We start from the raw sequence: 23,729 nt of genomic DNA on the forward strand, positions 1-23,729 counted from the left end.
CGGGTCAACTAAGGGATCCATAAAGAGTTAACCCTGGACGGGTTTAGCAGCAAACAGTACTCAAACAGTTAACTAGAAAACTATTTACATTTTCAGGTTTCCGAGGTTTAGTTGGACGGCTTCCAGGGCTGCACCTGGCACTTAACCCTTCTTGGCCTGGGCAAAGTGAGGTCCAGGGTTACACCCAGTGCTGGACAAACGCCGTTAATCCGTCTTTCATGTACGATTAAATCATGCGCAGCGATGGAGGTCTGCGCAGCTTGAGTATGGGCATCTGCTGCAGCAGAGGCAGCGGCTGCTGCAAGATCAGTCACTGGAACGGAGTCAGCAGCTGTGGCACTAGCAGTCGCTGGGGTGGTGTCGGTCGTCAGGGCAGGGTGGCTCTTCCTACCTGCTTCAGATGCGGTTCCTCCGGTGCCGGTCTGCTCCGTCTCCGCTGGGGTCTGGAACGCTGGCTGCGGGGCCTTGTTCTGCGACGCTGTCATCTCTGCTTGCAGCACCTCGCTTTCCGGCAGGGCCTTGCTTTCCAGCTTCGGAGCGCTGGGACTTCTTCCCTGCTCCGGACCAGATGAGGCTGCCGACAGATGTCCGGTGAGGCTCCTGATGATGGCCTTCTTCCACCCGGCCTCGGTGCTCAGCTGCGTCCGCTGGGGTCGGTCGCTGAGCTCGTCCACTCTGGCCTGCAGGAATTCAGCATCAGCGGTGGAGGCCTGGTTGCGGTGCCCCTCCGGGTGGCTGGGGGAGTCCTCTGCTCCGACCCCACGCTCCGCCTCCGGGCGGCTCGCCATGGCGTCCTCCATGTCGCTCGCTCCTTCTTCCTGGTCCTTTTCCCGCTCTCTCCTTCGTGAGCGGTTTCGTTTCCTCTGCCTCCCATTAAGGATTAGGAGGCGGATCTCTGCTGCTGACGGACACGTCCTCACCGTGCAGAAATACTTAGACTGGGCGGCCATTGTGGTTCGCGCTCTCCAGCTTGTCTACGCCCACCTCACGCCCCTCTTCTTCTCCTGCGCTCTCCTCAGCGCTGCAATGGCGGCGGATTTTGGCGGCAACTGGCGCAGCACACAGTCTTTGCAATAAAGTACAGTTCAAGCACAACAAATCACAGTTCCAAGGCACACATGACCCGATTCCTCAGGCCTAAGTAGATCCTGTTCGTGACGCCAAGTTGGAGCGCCCCCACACCGCCGCAGGGCCTAGGGGTACCCGGAGCCGGGCCTCTGGGTCTCAGTCCTGGGGTTGTCACGGTGGCTGGACCCGGTCCGTGGCCCTGTCCGTCAGTGGGGGATGTCCGGTGCAATAAGTGATGATGATGGTGCAGTAACGGTGGTGTAGCGGTGCAGTTGTGGGGTGCAGGTCGCGGTAAATAACGAGGACACCAGGTTGCAGTCTCTTTACCTCTTTACTGGAGATCTCTCAGTCCGCAGTCCAGAATACGGTTCCCCAGGCTGCGCAAGTCCGGTCGGTCCGATGGCACTTCCAGAGTTCTCCTCACAGGTGGAAATCAGTGCCCTCCTTCTTAGCGCTATGTGTTGTAGTCCTTCCCTGCTGTGCTCACGGAAAGTACCCCACAACTGTCGTGTCTGTTTCTTAAGTTCCCTCACAACTCGATTCACTGATGTTCTTCTCGTATTCCATCCCTCCCTGGTATTCAGGTTGGAACGGCACCCGTTTGTCAGGTAGGCCTGGAGTTCTTCCGGGACCCTAGAGACGCCCCTCTCCCGCAATTGCCCCCCAAGACTTCATAGGTGATATGTGGTAGACAGCCTGCCTTAAACTGACTGTCCTGCCGCTGTTTGGAGTATGGCTTGAAGCTGTATGCTATTCCACTCCCTCGGCGTTCCGGCCACCGGTAATGCGCCTCAGTAGGATGTTGCTCCGGTCCTACAGCATGACCCCTACTGGTATTCTCCTTTTTGCTTGATCTAGTTTCTCACTCAGCACAATCTATCTCGCTTCTAGTCCTTTCTTGGGCACCGCCGCTATGCTGAGCAGGCACGGTCCCGTTACGTTCTTTCCAATGCCAAGCCTCTGTCAGGATCCCACCCCTGACAGAGACCCTACTGTCTCTTCCTCCACAACACCCTCTGCCACAAGGTGTTGCTTCGTTCAATCCAGTCAGCTTTCTCCTCTAACTTCCTGCCTGACCCCCAGTTTACCCACTATGGTGGGGAGTGGCCTAATGAATAGCACCCTTAGCTCCCCCCGGAGGCCCTGCTGTGAAACATATTGGTGTCTGTGATACCTGGTCAGATGAACTCCTTCAGTGCCATCGAACGCACCATGGCTCCCCAAAGTGGCGGATCCACAGTACTGCAACGACCAGAACTCTGGGGCGCTGCAGGGGCACCTATCTTTTTTGTAAAGAAGAAGGATGGGACCCTGAGACCCTGTGTTGACTATCGGGAACTCAATAAGGTAACCGTACAAAACCATTACCCTTTGCCTCTGATTCCCGAATTACTGGAAAGAGTCCGCCACGCTAAGGTGTTCTCTAAGCTGGATCTTCGTGGGGCTTATAATTTGGTGCGTATTTGTCCAGGGGATGAGTGGAAGACAGCATTCAGATGCCGGTATGGACACTTTGAATCTCTTGTGATGCCCTTTGGGCTTTGTAACGCCCCTGCAACGTTTCAACACCTTGCTAATGACATTTTCAGAGATTTGTTGGACCAGTTTGTAGTGATCTATTTGGACGATATACTAATCTTTTCTGACTCTCTACAGGAACATGAAGAACATGTCAAAACTGTTTTAAGACGTCTGAAAGAGAACCATCTGTATATTAAGCTGGAGAAATGCGAGTTCCATCGTTCTGAGATACAGTTCTTAGGTTATATCATCTCTCCCCAGGGGCTGAACATGGAATCTGGTAAGATTCAGGCTATCCTTGACTGGCCGATACCCGAGAACGTTAAGGAGGTCCAACGTTTTATTGGCTTTGCAAATTTCTACAGACTCTTCATTTGAAATTTTTCTGATATTGTCCGTCCCATTACTTCCTTGACAAAGAAGGAAAAGCCCTTTAAGTGGTCATCACAGGCTCAAAAAGCTTTTGATCAGCTTAAGATCTGTTTCACATCAGCACCGTTGTTGATACACCCAGATCCTACACTTTCTTTCATTGTGGAGGTGGACGCTTCTGATAATGCTTTGGGGGCTATTCTCTCCCAAAGAACTGGAGAGAAGGGTCTGCTACATCCTTGTGCTTTCTTTTACCATAGACTAACCTCAGCAGAGAAGAATTACGACGTGGGAGACAAGGAATTGCTGGCTATTATTGCGGCTTTCAAAGAATGGAGGCATCATCTGCAAGGAGCTGCACAACAGATCATAGTGCTAACTGACCATCGCAATTTAGAGTTTCTCAGATCCGCTAGATGTCTTTCTCCTCGTCAGGCTCGTTGGAACTTATTTTTAAATCAATTTAACTTTGTTATCTCGTACCGCCCAGGTTCTCGTAATGGGAAGGCTGATGCTTTATCCCGAATCAATGCTGCGGATTCCATACCTGGAGCCCCGTCCAAGACCATTCTATCTGATGCCAATTTTATCAGAGTTATCCATGATCAGGACTTGTGGAAGGAGTGCAGGGAGGCCTATGACGGTGATGTATTTCTGGCCAGCCCACCTGTGGATATTAATCTTGTCTTTAAGGGTTTCATATGGTTCAGAGATCAACGTATCTACGTCCCTGAAGTCATCCGTCTGCAGATCCTCAAGTTGGTACATGACTCCAAGTTGTCTGGTCACAGGGGGGTACAGAAGACACAAGAGTTCCTGAGCCGATTCTTCTGGTGGCCAACTTGCCTGAAGGATACCAAGGACTATGTTCCCTCTTGCGAGGTATGTGCTCGTTACAAGACACCTCATGTGGCACCTACGGGTCTTCTACAACCATTACCTGTTCTGTCCCACCCTTGGGGGTGTATATCAATGGACTTTATTGTGGAGCTGCCTATATCGGGGGGCATGAATACAATCATGGTGGCAGTTGATCGCCTGACTAAAGCTGCTCATTTTGTTCCGTGCACCGGCCTCCCCTCAGCTAAAGATACAGTGAACTTGGTTATACAGAATGTCTTTCGGTTGCATGGGGTTCCGGATGAGATCATCTCTGACCGTGGAGTGCAGTTCACTTCAAGATTCTGGAAGGGGTTTTGCTCTGCACTCAATATTAATGTCTGTCTCTCTTCCGCTTACCATCCCCAGACAAATGGTCAGACTGAGAGTACCAACCAGACGCTGGAACAATATCTAAGATGCTATGTCAGCCATCTCAAGGATGATTGGTTGGAGTTGCTGCCGTTAGCCGAATTTTCATATAACAATTCTCTAAATTTACACCTTTCTTTGCCAATGTGGGTTATCATCCGTGTATCTTACCTAGGTCTCCAATTAATTCTCCGGTTCCGGCAGTGGAGGAAAGGCTGACTGCGATGAGGCAAAATCTGGAGGTTCTGAAGGAATCCCTGACCACAGCTTAAGAACGTTATAAGAGATTGGCTGATAGATTCCGTAAACCTGCAACCATGTTCAAGGTAGGAGATTCCGTGTGGTTAGCAACTAAGAATCTGAAGTTAAACGTTCCTTCACAAAAACTTGGACAGAAATTCATTGGCCCTTTCAAGATCAACGGTATTGTGAGCTCTGTGGCCTGCCGGCTGAAGTTGCCTAGACTATGAAGGTACACCCAGTTTTTCATGTATCTTTACTAAAGCCTGTATCTCCTAATACCTTCCAGGGACGTGTTGTGCCACCTCCGCAGCCTGTGGTGATTGATGGGCAAGAACAATTTGTGGTGGAGGAAATTCTTGATTCCAGGATTCGCAGGAATCGGCTCCAATATCTGATAAGATGGCAGGGATATCCCCCTGAGGAAGACTCTTGGGAACCTGTGGAAAACATCAATGCCCAACAGAAGATTTCTCGTTTTTATCAGAGATTCCCTGAGAAACCAGGTCCAGGATCGTCCTGAGGCCGCTTCTAAGGAGGGAGTAATGTCAGGACTCTGAACATTTTTTATTACCTTTTTGTGCATTACTGCCCTTTTCCAAGATGGCATCTTTGGTCTCATGTGCACTGTGTCTTCCTGCTATAAAACTCCACCCCAGCCTTCAGTCTGTGCTAGAGTATTCTGCCTTGCATCCAGCTCCTGACCTCTGGTGACTCCCTGGCTATATACCTGCTCCTGTGAACCTGTGGGGTTATCCTGCTACTCTGCTCTGAGTTCCTGCTGCATACACCAGTTCCAGTAATCCTCCTTCATCTGCTGATCGTGTTTGCTTCCATCTGCATTTGCTGGACATGTAAGTTGTTTCTGCTCTGCAAGAACCTGAGACTATTACCCAGACCTCCCTGCTTGAGCTAAGATATTATTTGAACTGCCTTATAAGCATATCTATCTGTGTTTTGGACTAAGCAAGGACTTATTCATGTCAAGTATCCACAAGAATAATTGTGCTTCATAGACTTTCTGCGTGATTGCATTTCCCTCTGAAGTTTCCTATAGACTGTTGAGCTGCATTTGATATTTGCACCAAGTGTTGTGGATTTGAGTTTCACTCTGCGCCTGTTTGAATCACTGTGTGATATTCTAGACTTTACCACTTATAAAACTGTGTCCTGTAGTTGTCTTGTTCCAACGAAGAGTCTCTTGAGTTATCCCCTATAATTATTACAATAGCATCATAGAAGGCATGTTCTAATTTTCAAGAGCAAATTGTACATTACATGCAGAACAGTTTCACTTTGAAGGACTTTGTGGCTCATATCAATCCACAAGATGACACTAGTCTCATACTTCAAAATTTTGTTGGTAAATCATTTCCACACAGATAGGTTGTGTATGTTCTGACTTCTGTAACATCATTTGGGTGATAATTATTCATACCTATTTGCTTCACAATATATTCATTTTCCTCAAGGCTTCGGAATATAAAGTTGTAAAAGTGAAAGCAAGTTGGTGAAGTGTGTTAACTGAAATGTGAAAGTAATTGTAATCTTTACTATTTCTCCATTGAGTGTGCAGCTAACCACCTCATTGATCTTATTTTGTTTCTTTGGCAAGAAAACAACAGCTCCATCAATACCACATGCTTTTCCTATTAATTCATCATGCTGGTAAAGTAGAGGTGAGATTACAGATCTACATAACATCTGTGGACTGTAGTAAGAATGATTCTGTGACAAGACCCACTGGGGTCTAGCTAACAATTTGATATAGTTTGTGCACAGCTAAACAGAGTTGCGAGAAAAAAAGATTTTGATTCAATAACACGTTGGATGGATTGTCTAGTGGAAATACCCATATAGTAGAAGTCACATCTACGACCACCACGCTATCCAATTGACACCTCTTGAAATACAGCCGAAATGTCAAAATCTGTAGCTTCTGTTCTAAAAACTGCAGGGGCTCCTTTATTATGTCCTCGTCCAACAAATTCAAACTTAGTAGGTGATGGATTGTCAGAATCCGGCCCAGGACCAAACAAGGCTTCAGTAGTTGCGAGTCCTAGCCCCGTGCTCTTGCTCTTCCTGTCATGATTTATTCTAGAACATATTGCCTTCGTAATCCAGAGACAGAGTACAACACCGCCCAAGCATTCACCCTCTGCTCCTCAGACTTTCTATCTGCGCAGTGACTGCCTCTAGTCAGAAGATGATGATGGTGGTAGTAGTTGGTGCATTTAAGAAACAGTCCGGAAGCAGCCGTAACAACTTGAAAGAGAAGTATTTTTACCGAGATACCACAATGTAAAATGTGGCCAGTGTTTTTATTTTGTCCCCAAAAATAGTGTATAGAAATAGGGTTACAGACAACAAATATAGTGGAATGTAGCCCTGAAATGACACAATTTGTAGGCCACAGATACATCTGGCGCTTGACTCAGATAAGACATTTCAATATGTGCCCTGTATTTTTAACATTTGTACGCCAAAATTGTGTACAGAACTAGGGTAGCAGACAGGAAAAAAGTTGAATGTAGGCCTGAAAAGCAACTATTTGTAGAGCACTGATAGACTAGGCATCTGACAGGGATAACACACTGTTCAATACGTGGCCTTTATTTTTTAATTTTTTACCACAAAATAGTGTTTTGAGCTAGGGTAATACACAGTAAAAAAGGTGAATGAAAGCCTCAAAAGCACACTTTGCAGCCCACAGATAGATGAGGCATGTCACAGAGATACCAGACTGTTCAATATGTGGCCTGTATTTTTTTATTTTTTATCACAAAATAGGGTATAGACCAAGGGAAGCAGACAGCAAAAAAAAGTGGAATGTAGACCTGAAAAGCAACTATTTGTAGAGCACAGATAGACCAGGCATCTGACGGAGAAAACATACTGTTCAATAAGTGGCCTGTATTTTTTACCACACAATAGTATATAGACCAATGGTAGCAGGCAGCAAAAAAGTGGAATGCAGCATGAAGAGCAACTATTTGTAGAGCACAGATAGACCCGGAGTCTGACGGAGCCATCACACTCTTCAATATGTGACCTGTATTTTTTTTCCCTTCCTTTGAGGTCCATGCTGTCAGATTCTACGTCCCCTTCTCCATGCGAGTGGCGGTGGTGTATCGTCCTCCCGGCCCCTCTCACCAGTTCCTGGATCATTTTGCCACCTGGCTTCCACACTTTCTCTCTTATGACACCCCCACCCTCATCATGGGTGATTTCAATATCCCAATTGCTTCTCCCCTCTCCCCATCTGCTTCTCACCTTTTATCTCTAACCTCCTCTTTCGGCCTCTCGCAGCATACTAACTCTCCAACACATGATGATGGAAACTCCCTTGATTTGGTCTTCTCCCGGCTTTGCTCACTGGATGATTTCACAAACTCCCCTCTCCCGCTCTCTGACCACAACCTTCTTTCATTCTCTATCAAGAACTGCCATCCCGCTCAGGTCATCCCCACTTTCCACACTTATAGAAACATACAGGCCATTAACACCCAGAAACTTATGAAGAACTTGCAGTCTTCATTGGCCCCAATCTCCTCCATCTCTTGTCCTGATTCTGCTCTGAAGCATTACAATGAAACCCTGCAAAGTGCCCTGGAAGAAGCTGCACCTCCTATACATAGAACAACTCGGCACAGACGGCGACAACCGTGGCACACGCTGCAAACACGTTTCCTGCAGCGGTGCTCCAGGTGCGCCGAACGTCTGTGGAGAAAATCTAATCTGCCCGAAGATTTCATCCATTATAAGTTCATGTTAAAAACATACAACTCTGCCCTTCACCTCTCCAAACAAACCTATTTCAACACCCTCATCACCTCGCTGTCCAATAACCCTAAACGTCTCTTTGACACTTTCCGGTCTCTACTCAACCCAAGAGAGCAGGCCCCAACCACAGATCTCCACGCTGACGATCTGGCCAATTACTTCAAAGAAAAAATTGACCACATTCGACAGGAAATCATTTCCCAATCTCTTCATACCAAGCACTGTCCTCCCTCCCCCACTGCATCTAGTTCACTCTCTGACTTTGAACCAGTTACAGAAGAAGAAGTAAGCAGGCTCCTTGCATCTTCTCGCCCGACCACTTGCACCAGCGACCCCATTCCGTCGCATCTCCTCCAGTCCCTTTCCCCGGCTGTCACCTCTCACCTAACAAAAATATTCAACCTTTCCCTCACTTCCGGTATTTTTCCCTCCTCATTTAAGCATGCCATCATACATCCACTACTTAAAAAGCCCTCCCTCGATCAAAATTGTGCCGCTAATTATAGACCTGTCTCTAATCTTCCCTTCATCTCTAAACTCCTGGAACGCCTGGTCCACTCCCGTCTTACCCGCTATCTCTCAGATAATTCTCTTCTCGACCCTCTTCAATCTGGTTTCCGCTCTTTACACTCTACTGAAACTGCCCTCATTAAAGTCTCTAATGACCTACTAACAGCTAAATCTAATGGTCACTATTCCATGCTAATTCTCTTGGATCTCTCCGCAGCATTCAACACTGTGGATCATCAGCTCCTCCTCACTATGCTCCGCTCCATCGGCCTCAAGGACACCATTCTCTCTTGGTTCTCCTCCTATCTCTCTGGCCGATCCTTCACTATTTGTTTTGCTGGTTCCTCCTCCTCTCACCTTCCCCTTACTGTTGGGGTTCCTCAAGGATCAGTCCTAGGCCCCCTCCTCTTCTCTTTGTATACTGCCCCTATTGGACAAACAATCAGTAGATTTGGTTTCCAGTACCATCTCTATGCTGACGACACCCAATTATATACCTCTTCTCCTGTTATCACGCCGACCTTTTTAGAAAACACCAGTGATTGTCTTACCGCTGTCTCTAACATCATGTCCTCCCTCTATCTGAAACTGAACCTGTCAAAAACTGAACTCCTCGTGTTCTCTCCCTCTACAAACCTACCTTTGCCCGACATTGCCATCTCTGTGTGCGGTTCCACCATTACTCCAAAGCAACATGCCCGCTGCCTTGGAGTCATCCTTGATTCCGAGCTTTCATTCACCCCCCACATCCGATCACTGGCTCGCTCTTCTTATCTGCATCTCAAAAACATTTCCAGAATTCGCCCTTTTCTTACTTTCGACTCTGCAAAAACTCTTACTGTCTCACTTATTCATTCTCATCTGGACTATTGTAACTCTCTACTAATTGGCCTACCTTTTACCAGACTCTCCCCGCTCCAATCTGTCCTGAATGCTGCTGCCAGGATCATATTCCTCGCCAACCGTTACACCGATGCCTCTACCTTGTGCCAGTCATTACACTGGCTACCCATCCAATCCAGAATCCAGTACAAAACTACTACCCTCACCCACAAAGCACTCCATGTTTCAGCACCACCCTACATCTCCTCTCTGGTCTCAGTCTACCAACCTACCCGTGCCCTCCGCTCTGCTAATGACCTCAGGTTAGCATCCTCAATAATCAGAACCTCCCACTCCCGTCTCCAAGACTTTACACGTGCGGCGCCGATTCTTTGGAATGCACTACCTAGGTTAATACAATTAATCCCCAATCCCCACAGTTTTAAGCGTGCACTAAAAACTCATTTGTTCAGATTGGCCTACCACCTCAACGCATTAACCTAATTATCCCTGTGTGGCCTATTAATAAAAAACAACAACATAATCACGTTCCTCCATCATGTTCTCATACACTTTATGCAGTTAATAGCCTCTGTGTCTGTACTGTTACATACTTAGGCAGTTAACTGGTTCATGCAGCTTTACATGAACACCCGAGCCTTACACTATGGCTGGTCCAAATAACTAAAGCAATTGTTACCATCCACCTCTTGTGTCTCCCCTTTTCCTCATAGATTGTAAGCTTGCGAGCAGCAGGGCCCTCATTCCTCCTGGTATCTGTTTTGAACTGTGATTTCTGTTATGCTGTAATGTCTGTTGTCTGTATAAGTCCCCTCTATAAGTTGTAAAGCGCTGCGGAATATGTTGGCGCTATATAAATAAAATTATTATTATTATTATTATTATTATTATTATTATTATTTTAAACCCCAAAATAGTGTATAGATAAAGGGTAGCAGACAGCAAAGACAGTGGAATGTAGCCATGAGTTGCGCTAATTTGTGGGCCACAAACAGATCAGGCATCTAACAGCGATACCAGACTGTTCAATACGTGGCCTGTAGGTTTTTACTTTTTATCCCAAAATAATGTATAGACCTAGGGTAGCAGACAGCAAAAAAAGTGGAACGTAGGCCTGAAAAGCAACTATTTGTAGAGCAAAGATAGACCAGGCATCTGATGGAGATGATACACTGTTCAATACGTGGCCTGTATTTTTTTACCCCAAAATAGTGTATAGACCACGGGTAGCAGATAACAAAAAAAGTGGAATGCAGGCCTGAAAAGCAACTATTTGTAGAGCACAGATAGACCAGGAGTCTGACGGAGATATCACACTCTTCAATATGTGGCCTTTATTTTTTTATTATATACCCCAAAATAGTGTACAAAACTAGGGTAACAGAGAGCAAAGACAGTGGAATGTAGGGCTGAATTGCCACAATTTGTGGGCTACAAATAGATCAGGCATCTGACAGCGATACCACTGTTCAATACATGGCCTGTATTTTTTAATTTTTTACCCCAAAATAGTGTATAGACCTAGGGTAGCAGACAGACAATAAAGTGAAATGTAGGCCTGAAAAGCAACTATTTGTAGAGCACAGAAAGACCAGGAGTCTGACAGTGGTATCACACTCTTCAATATGTGGCCTGGAGGTTTTTTTTATTTTTTTTTACCCCAAAATTCTGTATAGACCTAGGGTAGCGGACAGCAAAAAAAAGTGGAATGTAGGCCTGAAAAGCAACTATTTGTACAGTACAGATAGATCTGGCGTCTGAAGGAGATAGAACACAGTTAAAAGTGTGGCATGGATTTCTTTGGGCCCACCAAAATTGTGTCAATAAGTAGGCTATGACACAAAAAAAAAATGTTGGAGTACTAAAATTGTCAAATATTTAGAGCAATGATATGCGATGCGTGTGGCTTACAAAACACAGTGATAAATAAAAGAACTGTAGCTAAATATTTTTTGGCCAGATAAAGATTTTTTGGTCAACAAAATGGTGTCCAAAAAATGTTCTAAGACACTTCAAAATACACTACAGTACAAAAAAAGGCCAGAATTTTATGCGCACTCACATCTGATGCCTGGGACAAAAAAAGCAGTTTGGCATTGCTAGATTTTCACGCTGTTGTATTAAAATGACCTGGCTGTTGTCTGCAGTGTGACCAAGCAAATAAACATAGAAAAAAGGGGGCTCTGGATTGCTTTGTAATAAAATTAGCAGGATTCAGGTGCCAAAAAAATTAATCCTAGCCATAGATACCTGCAGCTAGGTATATATAAAATACACAGCAGCAGACAGTAATGGACCCTCTTGATGTATGCAGTGAGATCCATATACTCACATACAGTGCCTGCATGCCTTGTACTGATGTGGATATGCGCACATAGACTTGCCTGACTACCTAGCACTGCAATCAATATCCCCCTAATTAGACCTAAAAAGGACTGTTGGTTTATCTGAATTTGTGGATTCTGTGATGGTAGACCCACACTAACTAATAAAAGAACGAATCTGACCCTACAGTATATCAGCAGCAGCTCTCCCTACACTAGCTGAGTCCAGAGCTGAATGCGCCGAGCAGGGCGGCGTCAGGTCTCTTATAGATCAGTGACCAATCACTGTAATACCACAACAAAGATGGCTGCGGTATTACAGTGAATGGCAGACAATCCCTGCATGTTCGTTGGCGCTCTAAAGAGCGCCAAAATTGTAGGGCGGAGACCTGAGCTCCAGACAAATAATCCCAGAAATGCTCGGTGCTCGCCGAGTACACCAAGTACCATGATACTCGGGTGAGTAACGAGTAGTGGCGAGCACGTTCGCTCATCACTAGTGTTGACCCTTATTTTTCAAGACTTCTTTAATTCACACATGTTGGCTGGATATCAGCTTCTGGAATAAATAATGACTGAAGACAACCCATTTTTCCTAATCTGTGCTTGCAGTTTATCACAATTTCTGTGCTTTTGTGGGATTGAGACCTGGGAAGTTTCCTGACAATTGACCAGAAATTTTAATGTTTTGTTCACCGAATCACTTCGTTATAGTTTTTGCCTTGTAATGAAATGCAAAAGCGCAATAGAGTCTTGTCCATGCAAAAACGTTGATAATTAAAGGTAGAACTGCTTAACTTATGAGGTTGTGTGAGACACCACTTAGAGCCCGAAAAACCAGATGCAGCAGTTTCCATGAAACAGATCTGAGTAACAGGATTGGAAGTGTGTCTGCAATCTCCAGAGTATGATAAAATTAGTGCTATGATAAAATTGTAGGTTTATTGTCAACGCATTTTAGAGTCCCCCCGACTCCTTCTTCAGGACACCCATACAAAAATGACATGTATAATAATAGGTTATTTATGTATGGTTGTCCTGAAGATGTTGGTGGACTATGAAATGTATTGACAATAAACCTACAATTTTATCATACCACTAATTGCGTATTCTGGAGAAAAGAAAGACTTCCAATCCTGTTACTCCAATTCAGTTTTTCATTTTTGCCTTGTGTCATGATGCTCCTTCAAGCTTGAAAGAACATTATTAATAATTTGCTCCTGGGTTGTTGGGAGAAGTTCATCTTGCAGGATGTTTAGATACTAGTCTTTATTTATGACAGTATTTTTAGGCAAAATTGTGAATGAGACAACCACCTTGGATGAAAAGCAACTCCACAAGTAAATGGTCTCAAGATGCTTTACTGTTTACATGACACAAGAATCATGTTAGAGCTCAAATTTCCTCTTTGAACAATCTTTCTTACAGATGTCCCATACTGTCTAAAGGGTGCTTCAAGAGAGAAAATAATTTTACAGGGAATGTACTACAGAGGACGGAGGTAAAGTTATTTGCTCTGCTGAATCCCCCTTCAGACTGTTTGGGACACGTGGAGGAATGATTGTTTGGGGAATAAAATGTGAGTACTATCATTGTAAGGAGGTGGACAAATGAGAGATTCTCACAGTGTGAGACCTAACGGGATGTCTACAAGCAGGCACCGCCATCTACTGGTTAAATATCGAAGGACAAGAGAAAGTAGCAAGAGCTGCATAATCAGGAACTTCAAAACTAAATACGTGGTTATTGAAGGGGAGAGATTAGAGGAGACAATGTCAGGGTGACAGCTGTGGCAGTTAATAATTATAAAAGGCCTAGGAGGGCAGTCAGGGGGAGGAGTCTATGGAACGCCCACGAGGGCCGTGGGGTACTCGGTTATCAGGTCTGGTCCTTAAGCCCTTCCCGACCTATGACGCATACGCTGCGTCATGAAAGTCGGTGCCAATCCGACCTGTGACGCAGCGTATGCGTCATGGAATGATCGCGTCCCTGCAGATCGGGTGAAAGGGTTAACTCCAATTTCACCCGATCTGCAGGGACAGGGGGAGTGGTACTTTAGCCCGGGGGGGGTGGCTTTGCCCCCACGTGGCTACGATCGCTCTGATTGGCTGTTGAAAGTGCAACAGCCAATCAGAGCAATTTGCAATATTTCACCTATGAAAATGGTGAAATATTGCAATCCAGCCATGGCCGATGCTGCAATACCATCGGCCATGGCTGGAAATCCAGATCTGCCCCCCCCCCCACCGATCTCCTCCCCAGTCCTCCGTTCTGTCCCGTACTCCCCTCCGTCCGCCTGTACGCTCCCCCGTCCTCCTGTCCGCTCTCCCGTGCTCCGATCCCCCCCCTTGCTCCGATCCACCCCCCCACCACCCCCTCATACTTACCGATCCTCCCGGAGTCCGTCCGTCTTCTTTCTGGGCACCGCCATCTTCCAAAATGGTTGAGCCTAGAGTGTATGGGCTCTTTCCAGGTCCTGACTGCAGCCCATACACTCTAGCCGGCTCACTACTGAAGATGCTAGACTGTATGGGCTCCTTCCTGGTTTCTGACTGCAGCCCATACACTCTAGCTGGCTCACTACTGAAGATGCTAGACTGTATGGGCTCCTTCCAGGTCACCTGACTTAAGCCCATACAGTCTAGCCGGCTCACTACTGAAGACGCTAGACTGTATGGGCTCCTTCCAGGTCCTGATTGCAGCCCTGTTATGACCCCAATGGCAGAGGGTCTCAAAAGTACATACCAAGTCTGCAAACATAAAAAACCAGCTCATAGGGCAGTGGTAACTGGGCTAACCGTATATCTAATCCTAGCACCACAAATAGCAGCAGCCGGGGAACGTGCCTACGTTGGTTCTAGACGTCTCGCGCCAGCCGGAGAACTAACTAACCCTAGAAGGGAAAAGATAGACCTTTCTTGCCTCCAGAGAAAAGACCCCAAAAGTTGGATACAAGCCCCCCACAAATAATAACGGTGAGGTAAGGAGAAAAGACAAACGTAAGAATGAACTAGATATTTAGCAAAGAGAGGCCCATTGACTAATAGCAGAATATAGTAAGATGACTTATACGGTCAGCAAAAACCCTATCAAAATTTCCACGCTGGATATTCAAGAACCCCCGAACCGTCTAACGGCCCGGGGGGAGAATACCAGCCCCCTAGAGCTTCCAGCAAAATCAGGAATCACATTTAGTACAAGCTGGACAGAAAATAAGAGCCATACAAATAACCAAACAACGACTTAGCTTAATTTTGCAAGAACCAGGACCAGCAGACAGGAGCAAACAGAAAGGATCTGATTACAACGATGCCAGGCACTGGACTGAGAATCCAGGAAGCTTATATAGCAACACCCCTGGACTAATGACCCAGGTGGGTGCCAAACTGAGAAAGACAATCCCAGAGTCATATCACCAGTGACCACAAGAGGGAGCCAAAAAAGTCTAATTCACAACAGTACCCCCCCTTTAAGGAGGGGTCACCGAACCCTCACCAAGACCACCAGGGCGATCAGGATGAGCAGCGTGAAAGGCACGAACTAAGTCGGCCGCATGCACATCAGAGGCAACCACCCAGGAATTATCCTCCTGACCATAGCCCTTCCACTAGACCAGATACTGAAGCCTCCGCCTGGAGAGACGAGAATCCAAGATCTTCTCCACCACGTACTCCAACTCGCCCTCAACCAAGACCGGAGCAGGAGGCTCAACAGAAGGAACCACAGGTACAACGTACCGCCGCAACAAAGACCTATGGAACACGTTGTGAATGGCAAACGACACCGGAAGATCCAAGCGAAAGGACACAGGATTAAGGATTTCCAATATCTTGTAAGGACCGATGAAGCGAGGCTTAAATTTAGGAGAGGAGACCTTCATAGGAACAAATCGAGAAGACAGCCATACCAAATCCCCAACACGAAGTCGGGGACCCACACCGCGGCGGCGGTTGGCAAAACGCTGAGCCTTCTCCTGTGACAACTTCAAGTTGTCCACCACATGATTCCAGATCTGCTGCAACCTATCCACCACGGAATCTACCCCAGGACAGTCAGAAGGCTCCACATGTCCCGAGGAAAAACGGGGATGGAAACCAGAGTTGCAAAAAAAAGGCGAAACCAAAGTAGCGGAACTAGCCCGATTATTAAGGGCAAACTCAGCCAACGGCAAGAAGGTCACCCAATCATCCTGATCTGCAGAAACAAAACACCTCAAATAAGCCTCCAGAGTCTGATTAGTTCGCTCCGTTTGTCCATTAGTCTGAGGATGAAAGGCAGACGAAAACGACAAATCAATGCCCCTATCAAAATTTCCACGCTGGATATTCAAGAACCCCCGAACCGTCTAATGGCCCGGGGGGAGAATACCAGCCCCCTAGAGCTTCCAGCAAAATCAGGAATCACATTTAGTACAAGCTGGACAGAAAATAAGAGCCATACAAATAACCAAAAAACAAGGAAGCACGACTTAGCTTAATTTTGCAAGAACCAGGACCAGCAGACAGGAGCAAACAGAAAGGATCTGATTACAACGATGCCAGGCACTGGACTGAGAATCCAGGAAGCTTATATAGCAACACCCCTGGACTAACGACCCAGGTGGGTGCCAAACTGAGAAAGACAATCCCAGAGTCATATCACCAGTGACCACAAGAGGGAGCCAAAAAAGTCTAATTCACAACACAGCCCATACAGTGTAGCCAGCTCACTACTGAAGATGCTAGAGTGTATGGGCTCCTTCCAGGTGCCTGACTGCAGCCCATACAGTGTAGCAGGCTCATTACTGAAGATGCTAGACTGTATGGGCTCCTGTCAGGTATATATTATTGTAGATATAGACTGTATGGGCTCCTGTCAGGTATATATTATTGTAGATACAGACTGTACAGGCTCCTGTCAGGTATATATTATTGTAGATACAGACTGTACAGGCTCCTGTCAGGTATATATTATTGTATATACAGACTGTATGGGCTCCTGTCAGGTATATAGTATTGTAGATACAGGTTGTACGGACTCCTGTCATGTATATATAATTGTAGATACAGACTGTACTGGCTCCTGTCAGGTATATATTATTGTAGATACAGACTGTACGGGCTCCTGTCAGGTATATATTATTGTAGATATAGACTGTACGGACTCCTGTCAGGTATATATTATTGTAGATACAGACTGTACAGGCTCCTGTCAGGTATATATTATTGTATATACAGACTGTATGGGCTCCTGTCAGGTATATAGTATTGTAGATACAGGTTGTACGGACTCCTGTCATGTATATATAATTGTAGATACAGACTGTACTGGCTCCTGTCAGGTATATATTATTGTATATACAGACTGTACGGACTCCTGTCAGGTATATATTATTGTAGATACAGACTGTACAGGGCTCCTGTCAGGTATATATTATTGTAGATATAAACTGTATGGGTTCCTGTCAGGTATATATTATTGTAGATATAGACTGTACGGGCTCCTGTCAGGTATATATTATTGTAGATACAGACTGTACGGGCTCCTGTCAGGTATATAGTATTGTAGATACAGACTGTACGGGCTCCTGTCAGATATATATTATTGTAGATACAGACTGTACGGACTCCTGTCAGGTATATATTATTGTAGATACAGACTGTACGGGCTCCTGTCAGGTATATAGTATTGTAGATACAGACTGTACGGGCTCCTGTCAGATATATATTATTGTAGATACAGACTGTACGGACTCCTGTCAGGTATATATTATTGTAGATACAGACTGTTCAAATTCAAATTCAAATTCAAATTCAAAGAAGCTTTATTGGCAGGACCAAATACACATCAGTTTTGCCAAAGCAAGTGTATAAAGGCAATAGGAATAGGGACTGTGGGGATGTTGGGTAGGAGCTGTAGGGGAGGTGGATGGGGGCAGATCCAGGGTAGGGGCTAGAGTCCATGGCATAGGGGAGGTGGATGGGGGCAGATCCAGGGTAGGGGCTATAGTCCATGGCATAGGGGAGGTGGATGGGGCAGATCCATTGTGGGGGCTATAGTCCATGGCATAGGGAAGGTGGATGGGGGCAGATCCATTGTGGGGGCTATAGTCCATGGCATAGGGAAGGTGGATGGGGGCAGATCCATTGTGGGGGCTATAGTCCATGGCATCATAGTTCTCTTTCTCGCAGTCTATGACATTCGCTCACATACCGCGCTGCTATCTCCACTGCTCTCTCTTCTTCTCCCAACAGGATATATGTTTTCTCTTCCTCCTTCATGGTGATGAAGTCCGGGAAGAGATGTGAGAGTCTCCTGAAGTGAGTGTCCCTCACTGCTGAGTATTTGGAGCAGTGTAGCAGGAAGTGGGTTTCGTCCTCTATGGCCTCCTGATCACAGTGTTGGCACAGTCTTTCCTCCCTGGGCTTGTAGTTCTGCCTGTGTCGGCCACATTCGATGGCCAGACTGTGGGCACTGAGTCTATATCGGCTCAGGATCTTGCGATCTCTGGGGTCCGGGAGTTTCTCCAGATATGGGGCCAGTCTGTAGTCTCTCTGTAGACTCCGGTACGTGTTCAGTTTCTGTGAGTTGTTGATATCATTCTTCCAGTCACTGACATACCTCTCCTGGCCTTCTTCTGCCGTCTTCCTGATTCCGGCTTTTGTCAGGTTGTTGTGATTGGTGTTCTGGTCCGGTTGGGTTTGGCTTGGCTGTTCCGAGGGTTCTGGTTTTTCTGTTTCACCTACATGTATCAGGGCTTTATGGTGATGGGAGCTTGGATTGCTCCTATGCAGGTGAGCCCGGAATGACAGCGCCCTCTTTAGAACTGTTAGGTGTAGAGGGAATCTGCCCAGCTCGGCCCGACAAGCACTGTTGGAGGTGCTCCGATGGACCTGGAGAAGGTGCTTGCAGAATTCCAGGTGGAATATTTCTGTTGGACTGGAATCCCACCTTGACCAGTCTGGGTAGGTGTGGGGACCCCAGACTTCGCTGCCATACAGGAGGATTGGGGCGATGATGGAGTCGAAGATTTTTAGCCAGACCCTCACTGGTGGCTTCAGATGGTAGAGTTTCCTTTGGATGGCATAGAAGGTTTTGCAGGCCTTGGCTTTCAGGGTCTCTATGGCTTGTTTGAAGCTCCCTGACCGGTGAATCTCTAGGCCCAGGTAGGTATATTTGTCCGTTCCTGTGAGGTCGCAGTTGTTGAGGACAAATGATGGGTGCTGGTCTGATTTTCTCTTTCTCCTCTGGAACACCATGGTGTTGGTTTTCTTTAGGTTGACCTGTAGAGCCCAGGTGGAGCTGAATTTCTCTAGGATTTTCAGGTTGTCCTGGAGGCCTTTCTCGGTTGGTGACAGCAGCAGCAGGTCATCTGCATACAGCAGGAATTTCACCTGCGTGTCGTGGAGGGTGAGACCTGGTGCTGAGGAGGATTCCAGGACGGTAGCCAGCTCGTTGATGTAAATGTTGAAGAGTGTTGGACTTAGGCTGCAGCCTTGACTGACCCCGCGGTTCTGCTGGAAATAAGCCGTTCTTCTGCCGTTCACACTCACGCTGCAGCGGTTCTCGGTGTAGGAGCTTTTGATGACATCATAGGTCTTTCCTCCTATTCCGCTCTCCAGCAGTTTCAGGAATAAGCCCGGGTGCCACACTGAATCAAAGGCCTTTTTAAAGTCCACAAAGCAGGCGTATATCTTCCCATTCTTTGTATTGTAGACGTGTCTCTGAATGAGGCTGTGCAGAGTGTAGATGTGGTCAGTGGTTCGGTGGTTCGGCATGAACCCTGCTTGGCTCTTGCTGAGGACGTTGTGCTCGGTGAGGAAGGTGAGGATCCTCTTGTTCAGGATACTGTTGAACAGTTTTCCCAGGTTGCTGCTGACACATATGCCTCTGTAGTTGGCTGGGTCATACCTGTCCCCACTCTTGTGGATGGGTGTGATGAGGCCTTGGTTCCAGGTACGAGGGAAGTAGCCAGCGATCAGCACAATATTGAAGAGTTTAACCATTGCAGCCTGTATTTCTGGTGGGCTGTACTTCAGCATTTCTGGTAGGATTCCATCCAGGCCACCGGATTTTCTACATCTTTTGGAGGAGAGTCTCTCGGCTACTTCCTGTAGTGTTATAGGTGTATCCACCGGGTTTTGGAAGTTTTTGATTTTTTCCTCCATTGCTTTTAGTTTCGCCATTATGTTTTCCTGTTCTTGGCTTAGCTCTTCCTTTGGAATGTCTTTATAGAGGTCTCTGAAGTATTGGAGCCAGAGGTTGCCATTTTGGATATGGGTGTTGTTTTTCTTGTCTTTGGTGCCCATGTGGTTCCATAGTTCCCAGAAGGAGTTGTCTTGGAGGGCGTCTCGGAGTTGGTTAAGCTTGGTAGAGATGTAACTCTGCTTCTTCCTCCTGAGGAGGGTTTTGTACTGCCTTTGTATGGAGTCATAGGCTTCCCTCAGACCCAGGTGGTTTGGGTCTCTGTGTTTCTTGTTGGAGGCTGTTCTCACGGTCTTCCGTACAGCTTTACATTCTTTGTCAAACCAGCCATTGACCTGTGTTTCTTTTGGTCTCTTGTAGTCGACTTTTTTAAGGTCGGACAGTCTGGCCATTGTGTAGAATATATTGTTGAGGTCCTTTGCGGCTTGGCTCACTCCCTCTGGGTTTGGCTTGTACTTGAGGTTGTAGAAGTGGTGCAGCATCCGCTGTATTTCAGGTCTGCTGGAAGCTTCTTTATACTTTAGTGCCGACATTTTGGACCATTTATAGGATGGAGGCCGGGTGAAGAGGCCGCTCTGCTGTGGCTTCTGAGTGGATGGTTTCTCTGTAGATTTCATGTACAGAAGAAGTTGGCTGTGGTCTGACAGGTGCGTTTGTGGGGTGACTATGAGGGCGCTGACATCTGCCAGGTTCAGATCTGTAATGGCGTAGTCTACTACACTCCTCCCTACATGGGAGTTTAGTGTATACCTTCCTAAGGAGTCACCCTTGCTTCGTCCATTAAGGATATGAAGTCCTAGACTTCTACATACGTTCAGGAGCTTTCTGCCACTTTTGTTGACTGTAGTGTCATAGCTGTTTCTCTCAGTGTGTACAGGGTCTTGGTCGTCATTCTCTGCTCCAAGTATGTAGATGTTTCCATCCGTGGTCAGGAAGTCTCTCTCTCTCCCTGTTCTTGCATTGAGGTCCCCAAAGATGAGAACTTTGCCCAGGGCCTGATAATGGGCGGCTTCTCTTTGTAGGATCTGGAAGCAGTCTGGATTGAAGTAGGGGGACTCTGGCGGTGGTATATAGGTGGCACAGAGGTGGACATCAGACTGGCAGGTGAGGATGGAGCTGCTGATTCTGATCCATATGTGGCTGCCTCCTTTCTTCACCGGTTTGATGTACGGGTGGAGCTCCTCTTTATACCAGATCAATACTCCTCCTGAGCCCCGGCCCTGTTTGGTGTTTTTATTTTTCTGGGCATGGACCGAGAATTCCTTGTATCCAATAGGCACCAGGGATTCATTTTCGGCTCTGGTCCATGTTTCCAGGAGGATCTGAATGTCTATATTTTTCAGTCTTTGTATAAAATCAGGGTCCTTTGTTTTAGATCCAAAGGTTGAGGCGTTGAGACCCTGAATATTCCAGCTGCTGATTGTAAGTGAAGACATTCTTCAGTGTATTTTGTGTGTATATACCTTGTAATGAGTATAGCTGTGTGGGACAAACTGGATTTCTGACTGTTTTATAGAAGTGCTTGGTTCCATCCAGTCACATTAGAATTCTGCACAGTGCATTGAGCAGGGTCTTTATCTCATCCCTATCTCTGCTCTGCATGTGTCTGTGCGGGCTCGGTGGTCTCCTCCATGGAGGTCTCCTCCTCTGATGGTCTGACACTGGGTGAAGAGCTTTGTTTCCAGCTTCAGGAGGTAGCGTTGGGGTTTTCTGCTCTTTCGTTCTCGGGGGTCTTTCAGTGTGATTATGGCCACTGTTGGATCCAGCCCTGGGGTCTCTGTTTAGCACGATGTCCTTCAGCTCTTTGGCCAGGAGGCTGACCCCTTGTTTGTTGAGATGTTTATTATCGTGCAGGTGACTGGTGTTTATGGAGAGGTGTTGTGCCAGGGTCACGTTTGGCACAGTCTTGATCCTTTCAGTCAGTTCTGTATTGATGGTTTGGGTGGTTTGCCTGGGTGTGTCCTTTCTTGGGAGCAGCGATGACAGAATGATTTTACTGTCCGGGAATTTTAGTCTTGCCATCCTTGCCAGGTTGATCAGTTGTTCTGTGATCTGCTGGTGCTGGTCTGGTAGATTGTTTGTACCCGTGTGTATAATAATGTGCGTTGGGTTGGTAAACCGTGGTTTACTGATGACCTCTGCCACCTGTTCAATATTTGCACAGCGGATTGTACGGACCTGTTTTCCTGGGAATAGCCGCTGTGTATTTAGGTACTTCCCATTTGAGTCCATTATTAGGACAATATCAGGACTTTGTGATGTCTTGGGTGGGCTACGGTGCTGCTGACGGGGGTCTGTGATGCTGGCTTTGCTGGTGGCTGGTTCTCTTCTGTCTTCCATGTCTCTGGTTTCAGGATCAGTCATATTGTTGGTTATTATTTTATTGCTAGTAGGTGTCTCTACATTCTGTTCAGTGGTGGCCATGTTGTCTGCTCTCTGGCTTGTTTCCATTGCCCCCAGCTGGTTCAGATGCCCAGGGCTATGGGCTTTTAATTCTGCAATCTCCTTTCTGAGTTCATCATTGTCTTTTTTCAGGTCACCCATTTCCTGTAGAGCTGCCTGGTGTTGACATTTCAGTTCACACATTTCTTCCCTTATTTTCTGTAGGGCTGTGTCATTTGTTGCTTGGTAATTTGCATTCCCTTGTGAGTTTCTTTCACATTCTAATTTCAGTTGGACCAAGTCTCTTTCTAATTGAGATAAGAGGTCTCTGATGTTATCCTGCGAGAGGTGTGAAGTGTCGGGGGATAGGCGGCTCTGTCTGGGAGTCTCTATATGAGCATTAGAGGTAGCATTGGAGGTAGCTGCTGGGGCTTGTAGTCCTTTATAGGTTTGTGCCTGCTCTTTGATATCAGAAAAACAGTTTTCAAATTGCTGCAGAATCTCCTCCGTCCCCTGCACCATGACTGTGCCATTGTTGTACAGGCTTATGGTGAGCACATTGGTGTCGTCATCGGCTTGGCTGGTAATTTTAATCCGCTGGGCATTATTGGTGTTGGATTTAGATACATGTTTATATCGATTGCACAGAGCAGTGTGCCAGGCTGAGAGCTGGTGTTATGGAAATATTAGGGTTGGATAAATATATCCCTGTGTGTGCTGTGGCCGCTCCCAATTAGACTGAGTATTTTGAGCGCTCATCAAGAATGGACTGTACACAACTGTGACAGAACAACATTCCATCAATACTGATACTTTATTGTACATACATAGTTTTATATTTTCACATAGAAAGGAGTGGTTAGGGGTTGTCAGGGGTGGTTAGTTAATTACCATATTGTCTAGCTCCTCTGTCATTGGTTATCTAAACATATATGGAATATTGTGATTAATGCTCATATGACTGCTGATCAAGCAACTAAACTCGAGTTCTCTGTCTAGGACAAAGTGGAGACACCTGACCAGCAGTCACCAAACATCTGACTCTCTTCTGCTTTTAGGGGTGGAAAACCCCATATGATCTGTCTGGCTTATATCAGGCTTATATCAGTTTGTCAGCCATTTTAAACCATTGATTATAATATATATATATTAGCTGTGAGCATATAAGTATATATTTGATTATAGAGGAGTATACATGCAAGTGAGATCTACATGATATATATATTTCTATCACAAGCCCCCCTTAGATAT

This window comes from Ranitomeya variabilis, chromosome 2, assembly GCF_051348905.1.
Source record: "Ranitomeya variabilis isolate aRanVar5 chromosome 2, aRanVar5.hap1, whole genome shotgun sequence".
Classification (NCBI taxonomy): domain Eukaryota; kingdom Metazoa; phylum Chordata; class Amphibia; order Anura; family Dendrobatidae; genus Ranitomeya; species Ranitomeya variabilis.